Here is a 15,155-nt window from a genome sequence, read left to right as displayed (position 1 = left end):
AGAATCAATGTGTATGTAAATGTGAAGGTTAACCCCAGAATCAATGTGTATGTAAATGTGAAAAAATGAAATAACCACTTATTATTGAACCAAATAGGAATATGTTCACAGTAGGTCAGATATGGCACCCAGCAGCTGTTCCACTCTTCAGTCCAGGAACAAGTGTTTGAAGCGGCAGAAAGGGGGTACGCACAGTAGTTGGAACAGTGAAATAAATGCATGTGCGGTGCGTGATGAGCATTAACTTAGACTACTGTAGAAACCAACCCTTCTTGTTCTCGGAGTTTCATTTAATGTGCATACCCCCTTATAATACAAACCAATAATAGCGATTTGAAACTATGATCGTTTGTTTAACAACTTTCTGAGATGTTCAGTTGGCAAGGTAAAGTTATGAGGATTCGCAATCTAAATTTCACTTTAGTTGATTTACTGTTTTTGTTTAAAGTGAAATTCATTGGTACGTTTTCACTGGAAACAGACTATAATTACCTCTCACCACAACAACTTTATATTTTATGAGTGCCTCAATCAACTGCTGCCACTTACGAACAAGTATACTGACTCATTGCATGGTAGAGATCTTCACAGGATTAGTAGTGATCTTCACAGGTTGAGTAGAGATCTTCACATCTTAATAGGACATGGTAGAAACCATTATAGGACACTGTAGAGATCTAGAGGAGATAGAATTAATGATCAACTTTTCTCCTGATATTAATCTTAGTTCAGCATTTAGCGCTCATGGGTTGGAGACATGGTTTGTCCTTATAACATTTCCAAGTTTTTCAGGAACATATTGTGTCCATGGATTTCACAAGAGTGGTAAATGTCCGATTTGATCTGTATCTCTTGAACTTCCCTTCCACAATTAGCTGAAACAGTGCTGTGGCTGAAATACTGTTGAAACCATGATTTTCTGTAACACTGCACAAAGTGGCCTCAAACTCCAGGGTTACTCACTCACCCACTGATATTGATATAGTTGTTGCCTGCATCATCTTCAGAGATCTGTACTCTTCCTGGGCAGATTTCTGTACTGTCATTTTCCAATATGTAATACAAAATTCCTTTCATGTTTGTGTCTTGTTTTTCCAATGACATGTGTGAATGAGCAAGAAGTTTTATGCCGCTCTTAGCAGCAACATTCCAGCAATATCACTGGAGGACTCAGGAATCAAACCCAACGTCTCCAGTGACATTTGTAGAATTAGAGTGCCTTGGAGTTTAATGATGGCAGTGTATGAAATAAGTCAAAAATCCAACCAGACATCAGGTCTGGTAACTTCAAAATGTTACCAGCCCAAAATGGATTTAACCAGACCAAATATGGTGAATTTTCTCAGATGTATGGAACATCTGAAATTATTAACCAGACCATCGGGCTGGCTAACTGTAAATTTAGACCGTCCGTCTGAAATTTAGACCATCTCGGGCGGTCGGACGGGCCTAATTTCATACACTGGTGATGGTTACAGCTGTTCCCATCCCTGAAGACCTTACTTCAATTCCTAGAATTGATCTTCAGTAACCCAAGCTTGTCGCGACTAACAGGCTCATTGACTTGGTTGACACATGTCATTGTATCCCAATTGCGTAGATCGATGCTCATGCTGTTAATTGCTGGATTGTCTGGTCCAGACTTGATAATTTACAGACCGCCGCCATATAGCTGGAATATTGCTGACTGCGGTGTCAAACTAACTCACTCACCCACTCAGTTGGCCATATCATGTGAAGTACATTGCTGGTGTCCCCTGGGTACAATGTGTGAAGCCCATTTTTGGTGTCCCTCGCTGTGATATTGCTAGAATATTGCTAAAATTAGCGTAAACCTAAACTCACTCACTCACTCTGAAATGGTACTACTGAAATATTGCTAGAAGCAGCGTAAACGTCTCTCAATTGCGAGCAACTTCCAACCACGTGAGTAGATATATATTAAGAGGTATCGCGCCACATTTGTGGTGCTCTGACGTCATCAGTGAACCTATTGACCTTGTGTCAACAGGGGGTTGAATGGGTATTGTCCTTATGCTAACAGTGGGTTGAAAGGTATTGTCCTTATGTCAACAGTGGGTTGAATAACTATTGTAATCGCGACGCACCTGTGTCAGTAATGTATTGAAATCAAAATGGAATGGGTTCTTTGTACACAGGCCTAGCTAAGATACATAGCGTTCACTGACATGTTCATGTCAGTGAAGGCTATGTATCTTAGCAAACACAGGCCGCACCCTGGTCGCCGCTCCTAGATGCCATTCACTTTTGAGTTGAATGCCTGGTGTACCCGTGTCAATAATGCATTGAAATCGAAATTGAATGGAGGCTTTTTTGTACAATGGCCGCACCCTGGTGCGCCACTCTAGATGGCATTCACTTTTGAGTTGAATGCCTGGTGTACCCGTGTCAATAATGCATTGAAATCGAAATTGAATGGAGGCTTTTTTGTACAATGGCCGCACCCTGGTCGCCACTCCTAGATGGCATTCACTTTTGAGTTGAATGCCTGGTGTACCCGTGTCAATAATGCATTGAAATCGAAATTGAATGGAGGCTTTTTTTTGTACAATGGCCGCACCCTGGTCGCCACTCCTAGATGGCATTCACTTTTGAGTTGAATGCCTGGTGTACCCGTGTCAATAATGCATTGAAATCGAAATTGAATGGAGGCTTTTTTTGTACAATGGCCGCACCCTGGTCATTATAATTCTAGATGGCATTCACTTTGAGTTGAATGCCTGGTGTACCCGTGTCAATAATGCATTGAAATCGAAATTGAATGGAGGCTTTTTTTGTACAATGGCCGCACCCTGGTCGCCACTCCTAGATGGCATTCACTTTTGGTTGAATGCCTGGTGTACCGTGTGTCAATAATGTATTGAAATGGAAATTGAATGAAGGGTTGTTTTTGTACAATGACCGCACCCTGGTCGCCACTCCTAGATAGCATTCACTTTTGACTTGAATACCTCTCAGTATTCAGTTCAAGTACAGACAAGACATTGTTCTGTGACACACCTTCATGTTTTCGCCACTATAAAACTGTTAAAGCTGTGATCTCAGTCTCAGATCCATCGCTCCTGCTTCAAACATATACATCGAACGCAGCTCTACCATCTGATCTACCATCAACGTTAACGCACAGTTCGCTTTTTGAAACTTGTCAGCTCCATCATCAAATATGACCAGTAACTGTTCTCTCAAGCGCTCATCATCAGGGTTTTTTTTGTAGACTACACACGTTATGGTTGAAACCGTACAATCGCTTCTGTGAGCGTAGTGCATGTTATAAAAATATCCCAACTGAGCGTCTCTTAAAAACTATCTGACCTACCTTCAACAGTAGCACAGTTTGGACGTCGTTCAAATATGTTGGAGCAAATACTGAGAAGTCCGCTTCTTACAAACTACCGTATTTCCCCGAATACAACCCAGAATCTAGTTTTCTTAAAGTTACTCCACTCTACGATCACAAACGATGTTCAGGTTGTATTGAAGGAAATACGACAAAAAGGTAATATTTGATGACGACGGAGGCACGTGACAACACTAAACCATCGTAGTAAACATCGAGATATGATTATGTTACTCTCCGACCGGGTCGCTTATCACAACGAAGAAAAAACAGACACCGTTGGATACATTATCAGAGGACAATTTAATGATAACAAAAAAGCTTTAATGATCATCTAGCATATATGAATGCATTAGAGACTGAGTATCCTTGGTGGTCTCCTCGCTCGTTGAGGCCTCCCCACGGGTGGACTTGTTCCATCATCAGGAGGTGGAGTGTCTGCCATCAGACTGTGGGAAGGCTCAGTCGGATCAACACCGTGTAACTTGCGAAAGAGCAGTGGGTCTGGGCGAGGGGAGGTGGGGGATTGACGCTTGGGTGGTGTTAGTGAGTGAGTCACTGGACTGAATGTCCGACGCTGGCACAGAGCGAGAGGAGGCGGGGGTAGTCATTGACACTTGGGTGGTGTTAGTGAGTGGGAACAGCGGTGTCAATAGAAGGGGAAAGCATAGAAGGGAAAGGAGGAATCCGGAGGGGGATGGCACAAGGGGGGATTGCAGAAGGGAGATGTCTGTGCTATGAGAGAGACCAGGAGAGAAAGGAGAAGCACTGGCTGTGGGTTGAGCAAGAGAGGTTGGGTGGGGGCCAGCAGAAGAGAGAAAAAAGAGAGGGTACAGGAGAAGAAGACTGTCCAACAAGCACCTTTACCTGGCAGGTAGATGGTATTTACCTGTCAGTATCCCACACCTGGGATGGCGTGTCGTTACCTGAACTACGGTATACCTCCGTACTTCGGTCTTGACGATAAGGGATGTGCGAGAGGTACAGTGTCAGTACCCGGGGGCCATTGGAACTTTACCATATATTACCATATAAATACAGATATAGGTTACAACATCGAGCATTTTTCTATTTCTAACAATGCCAATACAATTCAGGTATAATGGTGAGTAAATATATATGTGTGTGTGTGTGTGTATCTATATATGGATCTATATATGGCGTATATGGTTAATACATTCAACATGGGTTACATACAATTCTCCTATATCTAACAATAAATATATATATATATATATATATATATATATATATATATATGTATCTAGGTACGCAGGTATACATATTCCCATGCTGCCAATGAAACAATTCATTTCAATATATATGGTTACCAATAAAAATTATTATAATATCTATGGGTAGTTATATTTTGTTTTTTGGGGTTTTTGTGTTTGTTTTGTTTTGTTTGTTTTTGTCGTTGTTTTGTTTGTTTTTATTTTGTTTTGGCTTCCCTGGACGACGCAGTTGGGTAGTTTGGTTTTTTTTTTTGGTACTGTTGGCCCAGCATCCCCAATTGACTGACCCCTAGGTGTCTAAAGCTCCTACCCAAGGTCTATCTGTGAATATTCCCAGGAATACCGGTCCCTACTGACTCCTAATCTCCGGGACTACTTAAACTCTCGTAGGGCGGTAATAATTTGTTAACGTCATGACGTCATATCGGTCTAAACAGTTGCTGGGTGGGAACAACACCGGATGCTCGCGGAGAATGGGCGAAATGGCGTCTGACATTCCGATGAACGGGTTCTCATATGGAACCTTGCAATCCGGGCACTGCTTCACATTCAACCAACATGGTAGTCGTGAGAGCGGCGGACCCCCAGCCAGGTAGGCCTCCAACCCGTTGTTTCGGGGTATAACCAGGCGTATGCATGTTTGCTCCCCTGGTGCCATGTCATCCCGTGCTACCTGGCGGAATTCAGACCCTGCTATTTTCAAAAGTGACCGCACACCATGTGTGTTGAACACGTCGACACCATTTACAGAATGTTACTGGCAGAAATTTCTACGGGTATCGCGGATTGGGAATATTTCCTGAGTACAAAGGGCGCAAAACCTCAGTGCCTCCTTATTGAAGAAAAATCACGTCCTAGTTTCATGGAAGCGGGACGCCTCTCGATTGACACATGTTGCCACCTCATCTCACTGTGGATTAGAGAGGGCTTGCCAAACCCTTGTCCTCGGAATAGGTAGCAGTTGCCAAACGATTTCCACGTAACCTCGTAGTTCCGTACCCATGTCAGTATGGAGTTGAGTTAATTGGAATAAAATGGTCACGTCCCTGTCCCTAAACGCCGCTTTAACGCCTAGGCCCACGAGGACGGGAAAGCCAAAGTACAGGCCATACATCAGGAGTACCGCCGCCCCGATATCCAAAGCCTGATCTATATTTTCTTGGTGGGATGGGTCTCTCGCGGCCAGGCGTGACGGTCTCGCGACTACAAATAGGGCCCTTCTTATTCTGTCAGACAAATCAGGGGGGATGGGCGTGAAAAGAATGGCTGGCTACCAAGAGAAAACGCCTCTCTTTAATTTTCTGCCTGATCGTTTGATAGTAAAGTTTCGCGGATCCCCCATGTTATAAACGTACGAAAACAGGCATTTCAAAACGAGTGAGAAGCGACACAACACGTTCCATAAATTGCAGGGGATACTTACTGGTGGGGGTCGTTGAGAAAAGGCGTCGTCAAGGTAATCTACCAAACGGTGTGGGTTTGATGAAGACATAATAAGGGATAAGTTAACGGGGGTTAGCAGGAATAATATAGGTAAAATATATGAGGGGATAGCCCAATTAAATAACTAGATATGCAACAGAACACCCAATATGCAACGTATTACAATGACAATAAAAATAACCACCCAAAAAATCTCACTATCTCACAATATAATAGATATTTATATGCAACAGTTCCTGGGGTAACACCCCTGTCGAACTGGAATTTTTTTTTGATGGCTGGCTGAACTGGCTTTATTTCCGGTAATCGCCGATAAGCTTGCAAGTGGCCAACAATATCTCGCCAATGCTCTGTCGGTATGAATTGACAGTGCTAGTTAAGTCTCTACATCTGGAAAGGAAAAGAGAGAAATAATAGGTGATATAGCATATATGCAGTAATATATAGTAATAGAGTAGACTTGTGATAATAGGTGATATAGCATATATGCAGTAATATATACGATAGAGAGTAGACTTGTGATAATAGGTGATATAGCATATATGCAGTAATAGATACGATAGAGATAATAGTAGACTATATAGTAATAGCAGTAGACTTGTGATAATAGGTGATATAGCATATATGCAGTAATATATACGATAGAGAGTAGACTTGTGATAATAGGTGATATAGCATATATGCAGTAATATATACGATAGAGAGTAGACTTGTGATAATAGGTGATATAGCATATATGCAGTAATATATACGATAGAGAGTAGACTTGTGATAATAGGTGATATAGCATATATGCAGTAATATATACGATAGAGAGTAGACTTGTGATAATAGGTGATATAGCATATATGCAGTAATATATACGATAGAGAGTAGACTTGTGATAATAGGTGATATAGCATATATGCAGTAATATATACGATAGAGAGTAGACTTGTGATAATAGGTGATATAGCATATATGCAGTAATATATACGATAGAGAGTAGACTTGTGTTAATAGGTGATATAGCATATATGCAGTAATATATACTTGTGATAGATAGAGACGATAGAGAGACTTGTGATAATAGGTGATATAGCATATATGCAGTAATATATACGATAGAGAGTAGATTGTGATAGTAATAGCATATATGCAGTAATATACACGATAGAGAGTAGACTTGTGATAATAGGTGATATATATATATGCAGTAATATATACGATAGAGAGTAGACTTGTGATAATAGGTGATATAGCATATGCATATGCAGTAATATATATAGTAGACTTGTGATAATAGGTGATATAGCATATATGCACTAATATATACGATAGAGAGTAGACTTGTGTTAATAGGTGATATAGCATATATGCAGTAATATATACGATAGAGAGTAGACTTGTGATAATAGGTGATATAGCATATATGCAGTAATATATACGATAGAGAGTAGACTTGTGATAATAGGTGATATAGCATATATGCAGTAATATATACGATAGAGAGTAGACTTGTGATAATAGGTGATATAGCATATATGCAGTAATATATACGATAGAGAGTAGACTTGTGATAATAGGTGATATAGCATATATGCAGTAATATATACGATAGAGAGTAGACTTGTGATAATATGTGATATAGCATATATGCAGTAATATATACGATAGAGAGTAGACTTGTGATAATATGTTATATAGCATATATGCAGTAATATATACGATAGAGAGTAGACTTGTGATAATAGGTGATATAGCATATATGCAGTAATATATACGATAGAGAGTAGACTTGTGATAATAGGTGATATAGCATATATGCACTAATATATACGATAGAGAGTAGGTGATATATCATTGTGATAGATAGACTTGTGATATAGCATATATGCAGTAATATATACGATAGAGAGTAGACTTGATAATAGTTAATAGGTGATATAGCATATATGCAGTAATATATACGATAGAGAGTAGACTTGTGATAATAGGTTATATAGCATATATGCAGTAATATATACGATAGAGAGTAGACTTGTGATAATAGGTGATATAGCATATATGCAGTAATATATACGATAGAGAGTAGACTTGTGATAATAGGTGATATAGCATATATGCACTAATATATACGATAGAGAGTAGACTTGTGATAATAGGTGATATATCATATATGCAGTAATATATACGATAGAGAGTAGACTTGTGTTAATAGGTGATATAGCATATATGCAGTAATATATACGATAGAGAGTAGACTTGTGATAATAGGTTATATAGCATATATGCAGTAATATATACGATAGAGAGTAGACTTGTGATAATAGGTTATATAGCATATATGCACTAATATATACGATAGAGAGTAGACTTGTGATAATAGGTGATATAGCATATATGCAGTAATATATACGATAGAGAGTAGACTTGTGATAATAGGTGATATAGCATATATGCACTAATATATACGATAGAGAGTAGACTTGTGATAATAGGGGATATAGCATATATGCAGTTTATACGATAGAGAGTAGACTTGTGAGAATAGGTGATATAGCATATATGCAGTAATATACACACACACACACACACACTCACACAGTACTTTCTGTGGTTTTTAAATAGATAGGACTTTTAATCTGATATGTATCACGATGAGCGATATTAGTTTGTCTATGTTTTTTTCCACTTTTATATATGAAGACTACAATCACAACCATTATCATAAATACTAATATTGATGTACCTGCCACAAGACCAGGATAATTATCTCCATGATCATGATGATCATCATCATCATCAGCAGGAATGGTAGAGGAAGTTGTAATATGATACTATGAAGCACTAATAGCACTAGCGGTTGTAGTAGCAGTAGTAGAATTATAAGTTGTATTAGAATTAGTATCGAGAATGGTAGTTGGAGCCGTAGTAGCAGTAGTAGCTATAGTAAAAGTATTAGCAGGAGTAGCAGTAGCAGCAGCAGCAGTAGTAGTAGTAGTAGTAGCTATAGTAAAAGTATTAGCAGGAGTAGCAGTAGCAGCAGCAGCAGCAGTAGTAGTAGTAGTAGTAGCTATAGTAAAAGTATTAGCAGGAGTAGCAGTAGCAGCAGCAGCAGCAGTAGTAGTAGTAGTAGTAGCTATAGTAAAAGTATTAGCAGGAGTAGCAGTAGCAGCAGCAGCAGCAGTAGTAGTAGTAGTAGTAGCTATAGTAAAAGTATTAGCAGGAGTAGTAGTAGCAGTAGCAGCAGCAGTAGCAGTAGTAGGAAGAGTGGGAGGGTGTGAAGGAAAGGTGGTTTTAGCAGTTGTAGTAGCAGAGAAAGGTGACAGAGGAAAAGTAGTTGTAATAGCTGAAGTAGTTGTAGTTGTTGATGCTGTAGTGGGAGTTGTAGTAGCCGTAGTGGGAGTTGTTGTAGAGGGAGTTGTAGTAGCCGTAGCGGGAGTTGTTGTAGTGGGGGCTGTAGTACTCGTAATAGGCGTAGATGGAGTTGTAGTAGTTGTTATTGTAGTGGGAGTTGTAGTAGTCGTAGTGGGAGGTGTAGTAGTCGTAGTAGCCGTAGTGGGAGGTGTAGTAGTTTGTTGTAGTGGGGGCTGTAGTACTCGTAGTAGCCGTAGTGGGAGGTGTAGTAGTTGTTGTTGTAGTGGGAGTTGTAGTAGTCGTAGTAGCCGTAGTGGGAGGTGTAGTAGTCGTAGTAGTCGTAGTAGCCGTAGTGGGAGGTGTAGTAGTTGTTGTTAGTGAGAGTTGTAGTAGTGGAGTGGTAGGTGTAGTCGTAGTAGTCGTAGTAGCCGTAGTGGGAGGTGTAGTAGTTGTTGTAGTAGTCGTAGTAGCCGTAGTGGGAGGTGTAGTAGTTGTGGTTGTAGTAGTCGTAGTAGCCGTAGTGGGAGGTGTAGTAGTTGTAATAGTTGTCGTAGTAGCCGTAGTCAGGTGTAGTAGCCGTAGTGGGAGGTGTAGTAGTTGTTGTAGTAGTAGTCGTAGTAGCCGTAGTGGGAGGTGTAGTTGTTGTAGTAGTCGTAGTGGGAGGTGTAGTAGTAGCCGTAGTGGGAGGTGTAGTAGTTGTTGTAGTGGGGGTTGTAGTAGTCGTAGTAGCCGTAGTGGGAGGTGTAGTAAGGATGTAGAGGTAGTAGTTTTACTAGAAGTTGTAGTTGTCGAACTTGTAGGGGATGTTATTGTAACAGTTGTAGGTCTAGTACTTGTAGGTGTAGTACTTGTAGTAGAAGTTGTATTGGAAGGTGACCAATTTTCTGAAGTACAATAAAACACAATAGTAATGAATGTAGAATATGTTGTTTTTATAGCGCTCACATCCACACAACTACATGCTCAACACGCCAGTGTTTCCCTTTAATCTGTTAGATGCAGCGAGTTATCACACGACATCATCCCCACAATGTATCCATTTACAGCTGTGTGAACTGGGTATATAGTCACATTATTTTATTCCAATGATACTACACCTTACTATAGCCTGTACACTAAGGGGTTGTGTCAGCACTGAAAGAGTCTACAAGTAATGTTAAAGCCAAGGTTTTTACATCCCTGTCACAAGTGGGGATCGATCCCGACACTTATCGCTATACCAGCACAGCGTCATTAGACACTTCGCCCACCACGCTCCTTTTAACACAAGCGGCATCAACATCGTGATGATGTTGAGCAAATATAACTAACAAAGCATGGGAATTGTATGAATGAGTCATTGAATGAATATTCATACAAGATAAAATTACCCACGCAATATTCACCATTTATGTACTTACCGCGACATCTTTCACCATTGACGAAAACCGTCTCTACAGCAGCTCCCTGCAGGTCTGAGCAACGCGCTCCCTCGCCTTTGATGTACTGAAATTAGATGGTCATCACAGCATTTCATCGATACATTAGTTGTTAACATCGATCAAATATATATATATATATATATAAACTATATGTTTTGTATGTGTGTGTGTATGTGTGTGTGTGTGTGTGTGTGTGTGTATGTATATATATATATATATATATATATATATATATATATATAAATAAACAAGTGATTTCTGCAGGTGTATAAGAAAGTTAGTGACAATAGCGGGAGACGTAAGTGCTATTGTCACTAACTGCTTAACGTCATACGCATGATGACGACATAGCTATTACCGTTATGTGTCGCCTATGACGACACTCAGCTTTCATTGTACACCTGAAGAGCCGTTGAACGGCGAAAGATGTTGTGCAGATATAAAGGAGATTTGACAAGAAGAAATATCTGGACTCATATTTTAAATATATATTTAATAATGAATATGGTAACTTGTAAATACTTACATGTTACAGCAGATGTTGATAATCTCTCTCAAACTGTGCTTTCTCCAGGCCTGCTTCGCCGTCAATTAAAAGCTGAATGGTTTGTTTTATTTCGTCCAGATCTAGGATAGAAATGATCGGACACTGACGACTTTGAATACTGAGAGTTCTCTGATCTCTATCAAAGGTGAATAATGTGTCGTCAATGGTTCCTGTTATTCCAAAGATCTTGCTCCTTCAGAAAGTTGATTAAAATCCACTTAAGTTGATTTGTTACGTTGTAAGATTAAACTTGTTGGGTCTGTGAATTGTCGCCGATTCGGAACTGAAACTTAGTTCTTCACACACAGACGACTTGGATTGTTTCAACATGGCAGCGGCCCACGCTATAAAGACGCTATAATGACCTAGTTTCACGCATGCAAGGATGCGAAGGGGGATTCCCACAGTGACGTTATTAGCGTGGGGGTAGCCTCTCGACTTCAGGGGAGTAGGGGTTGGCTCCCATGTGCCTAGTCTGTCGTACAGACCCTGAAGCAAATATATCCAAGAAAGCCCACGCAAGTCTAGAAAATGTGTCAAGAAGAAAGTCTCAGGGCTCCTTTTCATTATATTATATATTTTTTACTATGAACTCTTTTCAGTAGAATATGTTCATTTCAGAGACTAGTTGTTAGTCTACCATGTGCCGTGTGCCGGGAGTCACTGTGAAGAGCCAGTCACCGAGAACCTGGGGAGGGTTGGGTTACCAAGACTGGCGGCAAGTCTCCGTCATTGTATTCCCAGGCTGTGGCTGGAGGTAATTCGACCCCTCTGTATCTCACCAGCTGTCTTACCGAAATCTCGCGCCGACGTTTTACCTGAAGTGAAAAACCTTTGCAATGTTCCACACTTCGTGACACATATATCGTGTGTTTATCATAATTATTGGTTAAATATCTCGTTTTATCAGCAAAGCGTGAAATGTATTATTTGTTTAAGGTTGATAACACGTATATGACCACATTCTATGTGTTCTGAGAACCTTCACATCAATTCTAATTAGTCCAGAATGCACTGTTTCCAGGCATATTAGCTAAATACAATATCTAATGAAGACTCCCAACCATAACTTCGGTCATATTGTGTGGTTTCCAATCAAGCAAAAACATTTGCCCGAAATAATTAAACAATGTAATTATTACTTATTCCTTTTTAACATACATATTAGACCTTTTTTCACAAATGCACCCTAGTCACGGTAATAACTATGTATCGTGTTGTAATGTAGAGCCACCTACTATACTGAGCAGCAAAAGAAACGTCAGGAATTTTCCTTCGCAGAAACGGATAACTGTAAACTCATTTAATGTTTTGATTATATATTTTTGACAACATCTCCAACTTTACCTGAGCAAAGACATTCCTTCCCAAACTCAGATTGGAACCCATGAAATGGTCTAAAAAACACAACCTGATCTCGGAGATGGTACAATACGGTGTTCTCCATGTTTTTAATGCAACTCATGCTGCACGTGCTGTTCACGAGGACCAGCCCTATAAAATGCACCCCAAACCTGGTTGAAACATTCACATTACAACGTCAGCAGGATGCCGCGACTCACGACAGCTCAGAGGAACCAGGCGCTAGGAAGACTTGAAGCTGGCCTCACTGCACAAGCTGTTGCCAATCACTTCCTGGTCAACGTGCGGACCATCTACAGGCTGCAGCAACGTTTCCGGGCCACCAACACCCCAAATGATCGCCCCCGTACTGTGAGACCAAGAGTGACCTCAAGATGACAAGACCGCCATGTTGTGCGACAGCATGTACAGAATCCCTTCATGCAGGCATCCGAAACAGCACGCCAGACAGTGGAAACACACGGAAGACCAATCAGTACTGATACAATGACGTCTTAACAGCGGGAACCTCGATTGGACCTACCTTCACCCCTCGTCATCGGCGTGAACGTCTACAGTTTGCCCTACAACACCCAAACTGGCGATACAGATGAGAGTCGGTACTGCGTATCAACTGCAGATGGCAGAACAAGAATATGGCGACGACGTGGATAGGGTTACTCAGACCAATGTGTTATGGAAAGAGACCCATGGGCAGTTGCAAACATTATGGTATCGGGTGGAATTGGCCTGAACCAGAGAGTGGGTCCTATGGTGTTCCAGAACTTGGTCCAGGGGAGAGGAGGCGGCATCACAGCGATGCGCTACATCGACCAAGCTCTCAGACCCCACGTCATACCACATTTCGCACGTCACCGGAACAACATTTTCCACCACGATAACGCCCGGGCCCATACTGCACAGGACTTCCTACAGGACAACGGTGTCAACATTATGCAGAGGCAAGCCCTTGGTCCTGATTTAAACCCAATTGAACATCTTTGGGATGAAATTCAGAGGAGACTGAATAATGTCATACCAAGGCCCAACACAGCCGATTTATTGCGCCAGGCCTTTCTCAGAGTTTGGTTCCAGGTGCCAATTTGGCCTTCATCAATCGATTGGTGCACTCCATGCATAGACGCTGTACTGCAGTTATTGCCGCTCGTGGTGGTCACACTAGATACTGAAGTCAAGAGTCTGAATGGACTGCTAACGTTCACGTAATGTCATGGAATTGTGCTGAGTTATTCATTGATGTATCAGGATATTGTACACCAAAAAAGTTTTTGATCCGCTTATTATGCCCATTTCTGTAATGATTTGATTACAGTGCCTATCTAATTTTGAATTCGTACTGACGTGGGTTTTTTTGCTGCTGAGTATATATTTACTATATACATTACCGAATACAGGGCGCATCAACGCTCATTTGGTGATGTGTTAGAGTATGTTGATCGTAAGTGAACTAGTGCATGACGTTGTGTACATTGGAACCTGTATCATGATTAATGCAGTATGTATCGGCACATATAATAAACACAAAGGGTATTTGGGAGTACCTGAACTTGGAGTGAAAGTATAATAGTGCACAAAACATGGTCCTCTGCATGATCCTTATAACTACAGGCATAAGAAAATAATAACAAGATATGTGAAAAACAAGCAGGTGCTTGTATACAATGGGTACACTCTATGTTGCCTTTGACTTCACAATAGCTTTTAAAATAAACGTTTACATGTTCTAAACAACGTGGTCTCCCTGTTAATATGTTGAATGTGAAATGTCATTATTACATTCTTTAACGCCCGATACATTCTGTTACAAATGGCACATTTTGTATTCAAATTGTCAATATGGAAATTCACCTGCCACTTCATGTCAATGATTTGCACGTGCAAGTCGCTCTATCCATGGAAAGTGGAGGTCAGCGCACATGCATTGGTGCTTTTTCACTGTCGTTCACCGTTCAGGCAGCTTATCATGAGACGGTTTTTGACACTTGTTGAAAGGGGTCAGACTACAGGCCTTTTGTATTATGGTCAAACTCAGCGGCAGGTTGTTGTCCGTTTTAACGTGAGTCATGGTGCTGTTGGTTGACTGTAGCAGAGATTTCAAGCCAATGGGTCTGTGGAATATGCACGTCGACCAGATCGTCCCAGAGTCACAACAGTTCAAGATGATCGGCACAAGATGAACACTGCGTTACGTAACAGATTCATTAACGCAGCAGATCTTCACACAGAACACTGTAAGGATATCCAGGAGCACCGTTCCTCGACGGTGTCAGCCCGGTAAAGCCACATTTGAAAATTACTAATTGCCGCTAAAGCCACATTTCAAGTGCAAAGCTCGGTGCCGCGATTTGCCGCGAAAGCCACAATTACTAAGGGAATCAATACCTTTTTCTTTCAAATAAGCGTCACCCATTGATCTCAATTGATTAAAATTGTTTAAGTGACTTGTCCTT

General features: G+C 40.8%; 1 long non-coding RNA gene across 2 annotated transcripts; it reads right to left on the bottom strand.

Annotated features, from left to right (window-relative positions):
* Window positions 1-4,847: 4,847 nt before the first annotated feature.
* LOC124286873 lies at window positions 4,848-11,739 on the bottom strand. Of its 2 annotated transcripts, none has more exons than XR_006901135.1 (3): window positions 11,323-11,739; window positions 10,776-10,860; window positions 4,848-6,426 (listed from the first exon to the last, which is right to left on the bottom strand). It is a non-coding gene; the product is annotated as an uncharacterized LOC124286873 (long non-coding RNA). The 2 variants fall into 2 exon arrangements; XR_006901134.1 differs by lacking the exon at window positions 4,848-6,426 and adding an exon at window positions 9,952-10,259.
* Window positions 11,740-15,155: the final 3,416 nt, after the last annotated feature.

This window comes from Haliotis rubra, unplaced genomic scaffold (assembly GCF_003918875.1).
Source record: "Haliotis rubra isolate DU_JTF1 unplaced genomic scaffold, ASM391887v1 Scf394, whole genome shotgun sequence".
In the NCBI taxonomy this organism is placed as follows: domain Eukaryota; kingdom Metazoa; phylum Mollusca; class Gastropoda; order Lepetellida; family Haliotidae; genus Haliotis; species Haliotis rubra.
This window is presented reverse-complemented; position numbering and strand designations above follow the sequence as displayed.